Genomic DNA, 16,729 nt, shown 5'->3' with positions numbered 1-16,729 from the left:
TTTAATTTACTTGTTTTATTTTTTAAATTTTTTTAAAATTTATTATACTTGTTTTTAAATTAAATGATTTATTTTAAATACTTTCATAAATTTCATTTTAAAAAAAATAAAAAATAAAAAGTTTATAATAAAAAAATGTTTCTAAAAATGAATTCATGAATCTTACCAAACTATTGGAGGTTTTTTCATGAATTTAAATTTTTTATAAATTCTATCAAATTATTGAAGAATTTTAAAATTGACTGCAAAAAAATTATTAATAAAATATTTTATAATTTAATCTTTCCAAACTATTAGAGGATTTGCATTTTAAATCTTACCAAACTATTGGCATATTTAGTATATTTTCTAAAAAGCCACTTACAAAGAAATCTTACCAAACTATTAGAAGATCTGCATCAAAGTAAATTTTACCAAACTATTGAAAAATTTTACTAATTATTTTTTTAACTAAAATTTAAATGAATCCAATGATGAAGCTTCTTCAAGATGGGATACTAGTCTCCATGAATGCTCTTAAGGTGAAAGAATTATCTTAAATTGCTACCAAACTGTTAGAGTAATTTTAAGATTAATTTTTAATATTAAATATTTTGGTAAATCATAAATATGGTTAAGGCTTGGATAATTTGAAATCAAACTGGCACCATCCTTTGGATGGGTGTTATGAGAATGTTATAACCTTTCTCACACGTAACTATACTCTCAAATCTAAAATATGATTTTGTGGACTAAAATCTACTATTTAAAGATACCTAAGTCAATCTTGGGACTCATTTTTAAATATGGCATATTTGATCAGATGACCAATTACACCTAAACAAAAAATATTGGTGGTAACTCCTTTAATCTATGTGTAGTGGTAGGTCCATAGATCTATACATTATGATAATTCCCCACACCATATTCACAAGCATGAGTGGTCTCCATATCGGGAAGGTTGGTTTTGTTGGTACATTATTCTCTGTTATACATCATATGGCAGATAAGACAATGAATATATGTTTTAAATGAGTTATTTATTTTGATAATTTTTTCTTTAATTTTCAAGTAGGTTAACTATCAAATAATTGTGTTTTATCAATTAAAAACATCTACAATGTTGTAGATTTCTTACTAGGTATGTGGTTGTTAAAAGTGAATTATAGCACATATGAATTATGTAGTGATAAATTGATATAGCTTGCACTTGTAAATGATAGAAACTAAGATTACTAGTTTTACAAAGAAATGATAATGTTAGGTTGCCGATCATAAAGAACTTGGTTGTAATTTCTTTGTGGAATCATAGTATAACTGTTGCCTAATTCAAGATGTGGCTTGATTAATGGTGAGACTGAATTGAATCCTTTATTTGACTTCATTTGTTGTGATAACTTTATAAGTGTGAATTTAAAAGAAATTGCTACAAGTTCTATTGAAATAATGGTTGATGTAGGTTTAAATAAGGTACATCTTTTCTTTTTAGAGTTTCTATATTTTCAACTTGTTATAAGTATAGTTTCTATTTTGTTATCAAATGTAAAATTTAACATGGATACAAATAGAAAGAAAGAAATGGGGAAAGAGATAGTAGCTATATGAGTTGACATTGACATTAGTTCCAAGATAGTACTCAACTTCTCATGAAACAAATGAAAAAGATAATAGTCAATTTAGATGACAACATAATATAGACACCAAATTTTGCCTAGAACACTTTTTAATATGATTGACTCGGGCTCATTTGCGATTATGATTGACTCGGGCTCATTTGCGAATATGGGCTAGAATCATTAATATAAGACCGTCATATAAACCATTTAGGAGGACCACTTACAACCCATAAAGAGCCTACAAATTAGCCCATTTGGAGATCATAAGTCAACTTAGGTCAAATCTAATTAAACTTGGTTAATAAAGTTAAAATTAGTCAAACAAAGTCAAAATTACACAAAAATTAGTCAAAATGGATAGAACGTAGGTTAATTCTCAAATTGACAACCTAATTGGAAGCAAGATGGTTTAAGGTTAAAATTGGTGATTTTTAAAATACAAAAAATTTTTGTAGCACTTAAGGAATTATAAAATTACTAAAATGCCCAATTAGGGGCATTTTTGTAATTTGGCATAAAGCTTGGATTTTCATAACAAGTTTTAAATCTTAATTTCATAATATTTCATGATTTTTGGTGCATTTAAACTTACAACAATACCCCAAAAGGTGTGAAATTACCAAAATACCCTTATGGGTATTTTCATAATTTGACATTCTTGAGCTAAGATTTTCATGAAACTTTTTATATCTCAATTTTATAATATTTCATGATTTTCGATGCTTTAAAATCCCAAAAATGAGAATGGAAACATTGATTTCTAAGAAAACAACCTAAATACTGAAAACTTTGTGCTAAAGGTAAAATGGTCTTTTCGTATAGTTTAAGGCCTATAAAAATCCAATCTTTGCAGTAAATAATGTGGACCAATGGATCTCTTATTGAATCTTGATCCAATGGCTAAAGATTGCTCCTTTAAAAAAAAAAAAAAGAAACTTTGGCCCTTGAATGATATTTGATTCAAAAGCTTATTTTTAATCTTTTAAAGATATTTTGGTGGTTTTCCTTCTTGAGAAAAAGGGGGAGGTCTGATAAGGAGAAAAGGAAAAGGAAAGGAACTTTCTTGAGAAAAAAACCTAGAAAAAAAATCGGAGGGGACAAAGGTTAGAATAACTATAAACGAAAAAAAAAAAAGAAAAAGAGTCTTTTAAGGGAAAAAGGAAGAAGCCGGACGAAAGCTCTAGTTTGGTTTAGGCTTCTAAAAAAATTAGAAGAGGTCTCAAATGCTTGGCATGTGCATCTTCCTCTTGTGTGGTATATATGATGAGGATTCATCTTTTATGCTTGTTGACTTGTTTCTTTTCTATGTGGACAGTAGTTATTTAAAGCTTACAAGTTGTTTCTCGTTCTTTTATGGTTTGCTACAGGTAATCCGTTTTAAGCATGCATGAAAACCAATGTGGGGCCATATCCCTGGTTTTGTTTAATTTGTCTTAAAAGAAATAGATCCTGACAATCTTTTTGTAAATATAATTTTGTAGTGAATAAATTTTTTTTAAAACATTAAAAGCCAATGCGGGGGCCATATCCTTGGTTTTCTTTAGTTTGTCTTAAAAGAAATAGATCTTGACAACCTTTTTGTAGTTAGAATTTTGTAGTGAATAAATATTTGTTTTCATGAGCATTGAAAGTCAAACGTGGGGCCATTGTTGTAAAGACGTTGCATAAGATCATGTCCAAAGTCATGGCATGGGGAACCATTTTTGTAAGGATGTTGCATTGAATATTTTTCCTTACTTTATTCTTGTTTAGTCAAAAAGGAATAAATCTAGAAAATTCATTCTAGTTAAAATTTTGTAATAAATAAAATTTTATAAAAATATAAGGCTTAAAGTTTGTTTCCTATAAAGTTTATTTTTATGTGTGTTTAATTTTAAATATACCCATGTAAGTTTTTTTATGATTATTTAAATTTAATTATAAGTTTAATTTCATACATTTTTAATTTCCTTATTATTCCGATTCTCATGCTCGTTTTAATTTAAGCTTTCGTACTAAAATCCATGTTTGATGTATTTTATTTTTCATGCCCTTCAAAGTTATGCATAATAATAATAATAGCAATATTAATAATAATGATAATTTTAAAGAAAGAAAATATATATTCGAAATATATAAGAATAAAAAATTCATTTTTAGAAGAATTATAAAAATGAGTTTACTCTGAAAGTCTACTTAGATATTGAAGATTTTTAAAGAAGTTATAAAATTTTAAACTTACCAAAAACCCTTAAACTCGTTTTAAATTTCTAAGGATTTGTATGAAAACTTTTTATAAAATAATCTATTCTCAAATGCCATCTAGATGTTAGGGTATTTAGAAAATTTTATTTCATTAAAAATTTTCATACATTTTCACAACTCAAAATAAATTTGTTTTTGTTAAAACCATGATTATAAAAATACAAAATAATAAAATAATAGGATGGAATTTTAATATAAAAATTCATACCCAAACTCTGTCTAAATGTTAGAGAGTCCAACGGCCACTTTATATTTGAAGACCTGATTTCTTAAATTCGTAGTTTATCATTATCTGTATATAACTCATTTTTTAGAATAATGTATGTATTCATAATTCATATATATGTTTGTTGATGTTTAATGTTAATTATATTATTTTTCATTTTTTTAACTACATAAAAAGTGTTCTTAAATTTTTTTTTTAGTTTTGAACAAATAAAATTAAAATAACATTATGTGAAATATAATTGTTGGTACTCTGCCTAGGAGTGTAAATGATACATTAGTACTCACAAGTTACTCGGGTTCAATTCGAATAAAAATCGAACTCAGTTCGATTATTATTGAGTTGAGCTCGAGCTCGAGTAGCTTGGCTCATCGATTGAATCAAGTTCAAATATTCTTATACTCGGCTCGAGTAGCTCGCGAGCCTAATAGAGCTTTTATATTTAAATATATTTTTATTATTTTAATTAATAAAATATCTTGAATTTGAGTTTAGCACAAATAATTGTACTCTTGTCGAGTATACAAATCGAGCTTATTTTTATATATTAATCGAGCTTAATCGAGCGAGCTTAAATAGCTCGATTTCGATCACGAATTGAGCTCGAACTAGAAAAATGAAACTCGATCAAGTTCGAGTTCAAGTCGAGTATCAAGTCACGAGTTGGGAGTTGAGTTCGAGCTCAAGCTTCTCATTTTATCACTCAACTCGGCTTGATTACACCCTTAACTCTATCTAGATGTTGAAGAGTTATCAATGATTATCATTTACAAATAGTGTTATTTTATTATTTTAGAATGAATGTTATGGTAAATCTTAAATGAAAAGATTATCTTTGAATTCTGCCTTTATGTTGGAGACTTTGAATGTATTTCTTTTATTTGAAGATTTTCATAGCATTCCTAAATAAAGTTTTTTTTTTAAAACTAATTTTATTTCTTACAAATAAAAAAAATTCTAATTAAATTCATATAAAAACCATTTTTATCCAAAATTACAAATAGCACATAATTAATTGGTACCAATTAGGTGCTAATCTTTCCTCATATTTAACCGACTTTCGAACTTGATTTGTTTTTATAGATCAAAATTATCTTTTTAATAAAGCTTTAAACCTATTTTATTGTTTTATCAAAAAAATAAAATTTTTGGATGGTCAATCACACCCTAAAAATGATTGGTGGTGACTCATCGTATTTTTCACGAATTTTAAATTTTTACATCTAGCGGTCGAATTTTTAGACTGATACATTATGAGACATAATCGACTTATATAAGTAACACATTCCTACATATCTATTTCTTTGTTCTTTGAAGTCATTAGTTGAAATTTGTTGAATTTTATTCTCATTTTGTTTCATTTGGAGTATATAAGTTTTAAATAAAAGAGGAAATCAAATATTTGCCAACAAACATTTAATCCTGTGTTGATAATTTCTTGGCATTCATTTAATGGGGTTATCATAAATATTTTACAATATTACCAGTACACTCACATTAATTTGCAAAAATGTTGGCAATGAAAAAGGATTGAATTTGTTTCCTCCTCTAAGTTTGATAAGGTTGTAATTCTTTTTTTTTTAATCTAATTTGCATTGAAAAGCCCAACGATACGTACATAGGATTTTTATCTCATTCAGATTAAACTTGTATGAGTCCTTTTTATAAAGAAAGTGATATGCTAATGAAGATTTTTTGGGGGTTATTTCATGGTTTTTTTTTAATGTAGAATATTGTGGTTGATCAAGTACTTGAACCTAGAATAAGAGGTTATCGTACCATGGGAACTAGCCATAACCTTGATTTTGGTAATATATATTAGCCTTATTTTATGTTTTTGGGGTCATGTGATAGTTAACTTAAGTTCAATTTATTGTATTATCTGAAAATTTATACATGACTCAATGTATAGGTTTTAAGTTGATTTCTTTTATTATTTCATCTGTTGTTGGCTAATGCAGATTTGCATGCCTTTGCTCCACCACTAATGGAGTGATTGCTTGTGATTTTTTAATTTGCATTTAATGGATGTTTAATAATGAAATATTGCTGGTCAGACTTGAATTATGGATGAAAGAATATTTTTGTCATTTTTGTTCATTGATAAACCCTTTCTTTGAGCCTTATTTTAGAATATTTTCTTACGTTAGGACTCAAAATGATGCTCATTTTTTAAAATTTTCTAAGGTTATAAGTGTCTCCAAACTTTATCTTGTATAACACTGATGTAGATGAGATCATACGTGCTAACCTCATAAAATTGCATTTATCTTATTCCCATTTTCTAGATTCACCACGCGAAGTTGTCTCATCTTCCAAGCCTAGGGAAAAAACTGGAAAATATTGGGCGTATAAAGTCAGTATGCTTCTAACATCCATTCAATATTCATGGATTGTCCATACAAGGTATATATACGTTGATGATATACTTTAAATTACTACCTCTCTTTTCTATAATTTTTCTAACTATTTCTAATCGAATGATAGCTTCAATGATGTTTTTAGGGGGTGGGTATGATCACTTGATCGGTAGATCAAAGCATGGGCTGATTGTTAATTCATCACAGCTTACTTTACTTGCTTTTTGGAATACTTTTATTCATATTAGACCCTTTAGGTATGACTTATTATGGGTAAAACTTGCTATTTTATAAATTTATTTTCTGATTTGTCACTATCTCTTAAAAATTCTAATAATTATAGAAATTTTGTTAAATTGTAAGATCCAAGCCCAGAGTAAAGCACTGCTACATGCACATGTTGCTGAGAAGAAATTACCATTTTGAATGTATGGTATTAATGATATGAAAATCTAAATGCTAATGATTTCTTAACCTTATTTAATATGCTTCACCGCCATCACTATTTTTTCAATATGTTTTTTGGACTGGGTTGAAGGGATATACATTAATCCATTGGTTTGTTCAATTGGTATGTTATGAACATCTTATGTAGGGAACATATTACAACAGAAATATAAAGACTAGGTGATAGTTGACAACTGAACTCATATAGTATACATAGAACATGTCGTCCACTCGAAATCCTTGTGTCTGTTATGTGCTATGTTTAAAAGCATTTGAATGACAAGTCTTTATGTTTTTTTTTTTTTCTTTTCTATTTGAAAGGGTTGGTTAGGATATCCAGCCATATAGGTGTAAAACAAGGTTTCAAACTCACAATAGGAAGTCTTTTTCAATTTTTATGTGCTTATGCACTTATTTCTCCTTTAATGGGTTTTCCAATATTATTAATACTTAAATTAATTGTTGTTGTTTACTCAGCTTGGTTTTTAGCCATATATAGGCGATTGTTAGAAGGTACATTACCTTTTTAGTGATTAGTTTAGCCAGTGACTAGCATTTAGTAACTATTTGGTAAAATGCCCCAAATCAATTAAATAATCAAGCAAGTAGAAGTGTAATTGAACCATGAAACATCCTTATAAGAGACAACAATTTAATGTAATTTGACACTCTACTTGATACATCCATACATAAGAGAAAATATCAACTAGTTGTAGAGAATTATAAACATACAATCATATAAATTCTAAATTGATCTCTAACGATCCTAATCTACTCTATAACAATCCTAAATTGATCTTTAAGGATCCCTATTTAGACGTTCACACACATACCCATCTAGGCCATCTCATTCTCCTCTAATCCACTCATAAATGATACTCATGAATAGTCTCCTTTAGTCCTTGATTGAGTGTAACCGCAAATGTATAGGCTGTTCAAGTAATAAAGTGATAGAGTAGTGTATCATTCCCTCGAGATTGATCATTTGGGAACTCTAGTCTAAGTACAGGTTATCAATACATTGATAACACTCTAATTATAGTTAGCTCAATCGAAAAGTTCAAAGTTGATTTATATTACTACTAACCTAAAAAAACGAACATGTAAAGCAAAGAAAATTAAACAATCATCAAATAAACATGAAAGTAAATCTAAAGAAATATGTAATCTATTGCATGAATTATTCAAAAATAGAATGTAAAGCATAAAGGATGTGCATGAACAATAAAAAAAATGCAAAACCCGAAACCTAAAGCTAATGCAAAAAAACCATAACTCAACATGGAATTTAAATGGATCTAATTCTAATGTAAGGTATTGAAGTGCAGTTGAACTTTAAAACAATAAATCAAACTAAATCTAAATGAATTAAATTGAAATTGTATGAATTAAATGCAAGGAAATGTAGAAGTGCTTAAACCAAAATCTAAATCTAAATGCTTAAATTTAAATTTTCAGAAATTAAAACCTAAATCTACAACTCTAGAAAGCAATGGACTTAAATTGAGCTAAGGAAACTTAAATCAACATGTAAACTGTAAATGCAAGTAAAAAAAATCAACTAAAACAATGCAGTAATAAACTCAATAAACTTCAATAAAAAGTAAGTGTATGAAATAGGAAAACAAAGTAATTGAAATTGAAATTAGCCAAACAATACATACAAGCATCAATTAAAGTGCAAGCAAATGAAATTTAACAAGAAAACAAGTAAATGAACAAGTGCAAATCAAGGAAAACTAATCGCCCAGCAAGGAGAAAGGACATTAAAAGTGCTGATAACACCTGCTGTTGTCTCTAGTATTAGCTTCCAAGCCAAATCTTCCAAGAATTGAAGTGAAAATTTCTAGAATTGAAGTGCAATAAATTGAGAATGCGCAGAAAAAATTTGAATCAAAACTTGTAAGAAATTGTAGAGAACTGAATCAAAAACCAAAAGTAGTGTAGAAATAGAAATTGCCAAACAACTTGGTAAATGTACAAGAATTGCAAGTAAAAGTGCAAGGAAACTTAAAGAAAACTAAATTGCATTGCAAGAATCATAAAGTGCATGAAAATTAACTGAAAGAAAAATAAATTTTGCAAAAAGATTAAAAGATTTTCTGTCCAAACAGCTTTATACAAAAAAAAAGGAAACTACTAGAGAGAAAACAAACAACAAATGTAAAAAAAAAAAAAAGAAAAAAACTAAAACTCCCCTTCCTTGGCTAGTTACTACTCCTATTCATAGGCCCAGGATGATGTATTCCAACTAATCAAATTATACGAAAAAACTAGCTAGGATGATACATAAGTTAGATATTTTCATGTCATCAAAGCTTGTTTCATAAACTTCCCATTTGTGCTCTTTCTCCTATCTTCTTTTCAAGCTTTCTTCCTTTGATCCATTGAGCCCTAAAAACTTAGAATTATTACCAATAAAAGCCACCAAAAAACTACATCAATTGCTATGCATTGGCCTTCCATTTAATTCAAAATTACGCACTAACTTCAACTCATATTTTCTCATGCAATGTGTGGCTATTCCTTCTCCACTTTGTAATCTTTGGTCGCCATTTTCTCTAAAAATTCCCTTTCAATGTCCAACCAATGAGAAGTTATCCATTTTCCAACTCAAACATAAAAAATGCAAAAAATTTCTAGCTCCAAATTGCTTTAACAAATTTTTGAAATTGCTACTTGCTCGTCTTCCTTTATAAGCTCAGGAAATTTTACTACAAAGATGACAAAAATTTTAATGAGCTAAAAAGGATTAATAATCATGAAAAATATAAGGAATAAGATTTGAATTGAAGTGCAATTAAGCTTAATCATGCAAAAGAAGTAATAAAGAATGTAAACACCTAATTTTATGTGAGATATTTTATTGTTTTAATCTGAGTTTTTCTTTGTAATTGGGCCTTGATCATCACTTTTCGAGCCCATTTCACAGTTCATTTTTAAATGCTCAAGAATGAGGCCTAATATGGGCCCCATGGTGAAGCCCATTGCATTGGCTCAAATAATATCAAAAATGGCCCAATAAAAAGCTTGATAAAAGACTTTCTTTTTAGAAGGCTCATTGTTGGCCATTAAATGAAAATGAAAAATATGAAAAATAAAAATATAAAAACAAATAAAAATTTTAAAAAATGTAGACATAAAATATAAAAATAATAAAATATAAACACAAATAAATACAAAGCCAAAGCAACAAAAAGCTTGGCCGAAACAAATAAAAGGCCAAAGCCAAAAAACTAATAAATAAAATGAAAAGAGACTTAAGTTGGCTACAAGCTATATTCTTCATAAAGCCTAAAGCATGGCCAAGAAATGGGCTACTTGGTAAACCTTACTTGGAGGTATAGCCATGCAAAAAAAATAAATAAATAAAAGAGAAAAGCATGCATGAAATTGGTTTGCAAAACAATATGTGAAAACAAGAAGTTGCGTGAGAAACATGAAAGGAAATGGCAACATGTGAGGAAAATTATAAAAAAAAAATTGAAAAAAAATGGTGGCATGAAGTTGGAATGAGCTGGAAATGTGGGGAATTACTGTATAGGACATGAAGAAAGAAATGATTCAAGTTGGGTTGGTGACAGAAATGAAAAAAAATAAAACAAAAAAAAAAGACACAGAACCAAGAAAAAGAAGAGAAGAAAAAAAAGAAACAGTGAAGCAAGATAGTAGCAAAAGTGAAAAACTAAAGCCAAAAACAAAGTGCGTGAAGCAAAAGAAAAAAAAATGAAAGAGCAAAAAATTGGTGTAGACACCCCATTTTGTCTGGGGCCCAAATCGAATCTTGAGTTTTTTTCGAGGTCCATAATTGAATTTCTAGTTTTGTTCAAGGTTTGTAATCGAACCTCGAGTTTCATTTGGGATCCTTAACCGAATCTTGGGTTTCAGGCTTTTGAAATGCCCATCATTTTTAATTGGCTTTGAATATTTGGACTTCAAAGTGATTTTAGGCTTTAAGCCCATTACATGATTAGTTGTTTTGGCTTGGAGCCCAACATCAATTTCTTTTTTTAGTTTTACTATTTAAAAAAAAAAGAATGAAAGAAAATCAAAATATTTTCTAGAAACTGATTAAGGTTTGGGATTAAAGATCATTGACCATAATTAGGGCATGGATAAAAACCTAGGCCAAGAATCACACAGTGATTAAAGGTGACAGATTTGATTTTCTGTTAATTAATAAAACCTTATGCGAATCTGAAAAATTTCTTTTAATTAATGCAATCCTTAAGATTTCTAGTAAAAAGCCTATAAATTTTGCCAAAATAATATTTAGAGGGGATGACAGAGATTAGACAGAAGCCATAGAGAAAGGAAAAAATATATTTTAGATTTTAAAGAGCTTTTAGGTTTTTGGGGTTTTAAGTCTTGATTTTTTTTTTTGAAATTAGTTTTTTTGGTTTTGGGTTTTATTTATAGTTTAAGAGTTTTGAGTTGACTTTGGGAATTGGTAGTTTATTTTTTGAATTTTTTGAAAAAATCTGGTATTTGGGATGAACATTTAAAGTTTCCAATTGAATTTCTCGATCAAGATTGAATTTTTCGGCTAGATCATGGTGAAATTTCTAGAAATCGGTAGTGAAATCCAATTTTCGACCTTCTGAATTTGGGGAGTTTAGAGAAACAGATTTTAGAGAGAATGAGATAGAGGCAGGTATAAGGAAAACAAAAAATTTATGGTTTTTATATAGATCCTAGACGATGTCATTTCGGAGAGAAGCTCCCAACCTGCATGACTCGTTGCCTCGTGTTGCCTACATGTTGAACTCGGCCCGATCGTAGGTATTCGCTTTTCCTTTTCTACCTTATTTTTTGTTTTGATTTTTTTCTTTTATTTTTTCTTATTTTTCTTATTATTATTATTATTATTATTATTATTAGTATTATTATTATATCTTAAATTGAACAATACATTGTTATTATTATTATTTTTCTATATATATTTTTATGAAGTTTACTTTATTTATTCATTAAAAAAAACTAAAAATATTTCTGAAATAAATTCATGAATCATACCATACTATTGGAGGATTTTTCATAAATTAAAATTTTTATAAATTCTACCAAACTATTGGAGAATTTCATAAATCAATTTTTGTAAAAAAATTATTATTAATAAAATATTTTTGTTTTGATTCTGCCCAACTATTGCAGGATTTGAACCTTAAATTAAATCTTACTAAATTATTTAAAGATTTAATGCATTTTTTAAAAATAAATTTACAATGAAATCTCACCAAAGTATTAGGAGATCTGCATCAAAGTAAATCTTACCAAACTATTGGAGGATTTTACTAATTATTTTTTTGAATAAAATATATTAATGAACTTGATGACAGAGTCTCTTTCGAGTGAGACACTAGTCTCCATAAATACTCTTGAGGTAAGAAAATTATTTTAAATTACTACCAAACTATTGGAGTAAATTTAAGATTAATTTTCAATAATTAAATTAATTGGTAAAATTATAAGAATATTTTAAGGCTTGGATAATTTGAAATAAAACTGGTATCATTATTTGGATGGACATTGTGAGGGTGTTATAACCTTCCTTATGCATATTGCACTCTCGAACTTAAAATCTAGTTTCATTAGAATCTACTATTTAAGGATACTGAAGTGATGACTCCTAAAGTCTCCGTATAGGCTAGCAAAATATTCCTACTCAAATTGAACATTTTCTATTTGTAGCCTATAATAGGCAAGGATTGGGGTGCCTTACTAGTCTGTGATGGACACTGATGTAAGGAACAATTTGAGAATATTTTAGAAGTGGCCCAAGCTACATATAGTTAACCTTATAAGCCTAATCTGTAGGTAAAGCCATGTTCCCTTTACCTTTTAGAGTTAATCCGAAATTTAGAGTCATATTGTTGTTGCATATTGTATTATGTTTTATTAATATGTGTTTGTCCTTTATTTTATATTGAGATAATTAACCAATTTCTTTATTTTTGTTTTCTTACATATTTATAAACATGCATACAAATTGCATATCATTCTTACCTTAAAGATATCTTTAACAAGAGCATTCATAAAACCTATAAAACATCAAGTTTGCACCTCATTTGTGTTCTTCAAGTGTGAGTCACCTATTGATGTAAAGGCAGTGTCAGAAAAAAGGCAACGAGAGGAAGGATATTGTTGACCATCTAGCTATATCTTTATCTTGCCTAAAGAAGTTTGATTGTTCCTTAAACAAAATGATTTGAGGACTTATCAGGCATATGGAATAACATGGTTCCTTCAAAGCAACAAGCTTTTTGTCAGAAATTTAGGCATATTGCATATCTCTTATCGGTGAAGGTTGAAAATTCACTCATCAAGGCAATGGTATAATTTTATGACCCCTATTATTATTTCATTTTTAATGAAATTGATTTGGTGCCGATCATAGAGGAGTATTTGATTCTAGTGGGTATGTATCTCTAATATCCAGATAGGGTTTATGTGAAAAAATCAAAGCTAGGATATCATAAAAAGTTGGCCCATATTTTAGGGATAGAAAATGAGCTCATAGATTCACATGTTCAAGAAATAAAAGGCATAAAGGTATTCCACGAGAATTTTTTTGAGATTTCATTGTTAAACATTCTGATGATGACCAAGGAATGAATGTGTTTGCCTTAGCAATATATGGAATAGTGATCTTGCCTAAAGTCTTAGGCCATATTAAGATAAAAGTTGTGGATTTATTTGAGCAGATTGAAAGAGGATGTAATCCTTCATCAGTGATATTGGTAGAAACCATCAAATCGTTGAATTTTTGTAGATAAAATGATAGAGCATGCTTTTTGGGTTGCACATTATTATTGTTTTATGGATAAAAAGCCATTTTGAATGCAAGAATAGTGATTTTCTCCAAACTCTATCTTTGCAATCGAAATTTAGTCAAAGAGTTTTATAAGAGTGAAAGGCTATAAGCGAAGTCCAAGAAAGAATGAGAGTATTTATTGCATAAGCTCACAACTTGTCAAGTGAAATAGTTAGTTCCATGGATGAATCGAGAACCCATGCTGTATCAATGTGAAGATGAAATAAGGATTCTACTTTTAGGCTTATGAAGGTCAAAAAGCTATGCACCATTAATGGTGAAAAGATAGTATGAAGTTGAACAGTTTGTTCCCATGACACACAGGCTCCACCTATTTGATTGTTTATATGAAGAGCCTAAAACATTTTAAAAAATTGATAGCATGATCAAAGCTTAGAAGAAGCCTCAGAGAGTAAGTCTTAGGTCATTAACTAACAAAGTCACTCATAGGTATTTGATGGGAGAAGCCAAAAGGGGAAAAAATGCTATGTTTACTCCTAAAGATTGTTGCCAACCAGTGAACCAAGAGTTGGATGAGATACCCTTAAAGTTGGTATTTGCAAAGAAAAAATTCAAAGCTAAAAAAGAGAAGATGAAGCAAAAGATTCAAAAGCTGTACGAAGAGAGGAAATAATAGAAAGATAAAGTAGAAAAGTTAGAGGTCAGAGTACACAAGATTTCCAAGGAATGTGATACAATAGTTAATGATTTGGCTAAACTTCATTAACAACATAAAGAGGTTGGTAGCTGAGAGTAAAGCTTAAAAGGCTATTAGGGAATAGGCAATGCCCTTAAAGAGTTGATGGAATTACGACAAGACCATAAGAGGCTATGTTAGGTGAAAGCCAAAGAGATAAATATTATTGATTTGAATTACGAAAATGAAAAGTTGAAAAGAGAATGTTCCTAGAAGGAAGAGGATTATGTTGAAGCCCAAAAAGAGAATGTGGTGCTTAGAAGATATATCCAAACACTGAAGCAGAAACTAAATGAACAAAGAAATCATATCATGGCATTTATAAAGGAGCATAAGGAGTTATCCTATTAAGTATAGTTTGGCAAAAGAGATGGGTTGGAAAGATAAAGGTAAATAGAGTATATTGCAACCTAAATAAGCAAGGCATTGATTAAGGTAAGAGAAATGGTGAAAGAGGCTGAAGCTTTGAGAACTTTGGTCACATTGGTAAGAGAGTATAGGTAGTGGTTGTTGAACTTCATCCAGGAAGCCAAGGACCAATATGAGCAAATTAAACACTTTTATAAGTGAAGAATAATAGACTTGATGTAAAACAGACTTTTGTAGAATAAGTGAAAGTTCATTTTTGTTGAAAATCTTTAAAGGGGTAAATATATATTTTTTTCATGCATTGCATTCTTTCACAATCAATTCTTAATCATGTTAGTCCATAAATGAGTCACTAATTTAAGATTGTGATACATAAGGTTCAAGGATAGCTCAACACCAGTACAACACTCGAACTCAAGCTAAAAGAATGGAATAAAAAAATACAAGCTATGTTGAGAAATTAGAAAGAACTTAAAAGAAAATCAAAGGAAAACTAAGCAAGATCCTTGAAGCTTTAGGTAAGCAAAATAAGAGAAAGGCAGTGGAAGAAGATGTTTTACATAAAGTTATCAATCCATTATATTCTTCAAGTTATGGCCCATATTTGGCCCAATCCACTTAAAGCTTTCCATTATAATAGCTTACATTTTTAAACTATAATTATTCGAGAATGCCACTTGTGCCTAGCCAAGGAAATGCTCAAAACTACATCAATCTTGCCTTTACTGAAAAGGTAGTTGAACCAGTCCAAGTTTCCAATTTGGACGATTTAAAGGAAAAATTGAAATTAAAGGTGGTTGAGTCTTTAAAAGACTCTAAAACGAATCACATGATGAATATACTCAATAGGAGACTATAAGCTATGAAAGGCATTGATTTTTATAATTTTATGAATGTCGTTGAACTTCATCTGGTACCAAATATAGTGGTACCCCTAAAGTTTAAGGTACCAAAGTTTAAAAAATATGATGTTACCAAATGTCCTATTATGCATGTTACAATGATTGTCGTAAAATAACAACCTACGTCAGTAATGAGAAGTTATTTATGCATGTATTCCAAGATAGTTTAACTAGGTCTATTGTAAGGTGGTATGTCTCATAAGACAAAAGCTGAACATAATCATGGAAGGATTTGACTCATTTTTTTATTAATCAATATCATCATATTATAGATATGGCTTCTGATCGCTTTTTTTTGCAAAGTATGGAGAAGAAAGTGACTAAGTCCTTTAAGGAGTCTGTTTAGATATGATAAGCTATAGCTACTCTAGTTCAGCCACCTTTAACTAAAAAGAAAATAATAGTTTTGTTTGTGACCACTTTGAAGTTGCCTTATTATGAGAAGATGATAGAGAATGTGATGAAAAATTTTGTTGATATAGTGATCTCAGGCAAGATCATTGAAAATGCCATTAAGATTGACAAACTTAAATGAGGAAAGTCCTCTGTTGCTAAGAGAATGCCTAAGAAAAAGAAAAATGAAACTCAAGGTGTAAGTTTCAAAGGTTACAATTCATAAACTACCATCTTTATCCATAACCCATTTACTTCACATCATACCTCACCATAAATAATACTGTAGCTTTCCTATACCAACCAGTCGCATGACCTTCTTATCTATCCACTTATCAATTAACATTCAGACCACCTATCCACACATACAACCCTAATACCTTGATTATTGCAAGACCCTCTATTCATCTAGCCAACCTAATAAGTGGTACATGAGAACCACAAAATAACCAAGAAAAGCCCATATTCGATCATATTCCAATGACTTATACAAATTTGTACCGAAAACTCTACAAAAATTATTTGGTCACTCTTGTCCCCATAAAACCACTTGAACCTCTTTATCCAAAGTGGAATGATTCTACTGCTCACTACGATTATCATTATAAAATAGTTTATCATTTCACAGAAAATTACACTGCTTTGAAGCACAAGGGATAAAATCTGATTAAGGAATGGTTGA

General features: G+C 29.2%; 1 pseudogene; it reads left to right on the top strand.

Annotated features, from left to right (window-relative positions):
• Positions 1–473: 473 nt before the first annotated feature.
• LOC111279365 (uncharacterized) overlaps positions 474–16,729 on the top strand; it is a 76,243-nt pseudogene continuing 59,987 nt past the window's right edge.

Source organism: Durio zibethinus, chromosome 27 (assembly GCF_047325235.1).
Source record: "Durio zibethinus cultivar Kanyao isolate XHJ-2024 chromosome 27, ASM4732523v1, whole genome shotgun sequence".
NCBI classification, from domain to species: Eukaryota; Viridiplantae; Streptophyta; class Magnoliopsida; order Malvales; family Malvaceae; genus Durio; species Durio zibethinus.
The sequence above is the reverse complement of the archived record's forward strand: the minus strand, read 5'-3'. Positions and strand labels throughout refer to the sequence as shown.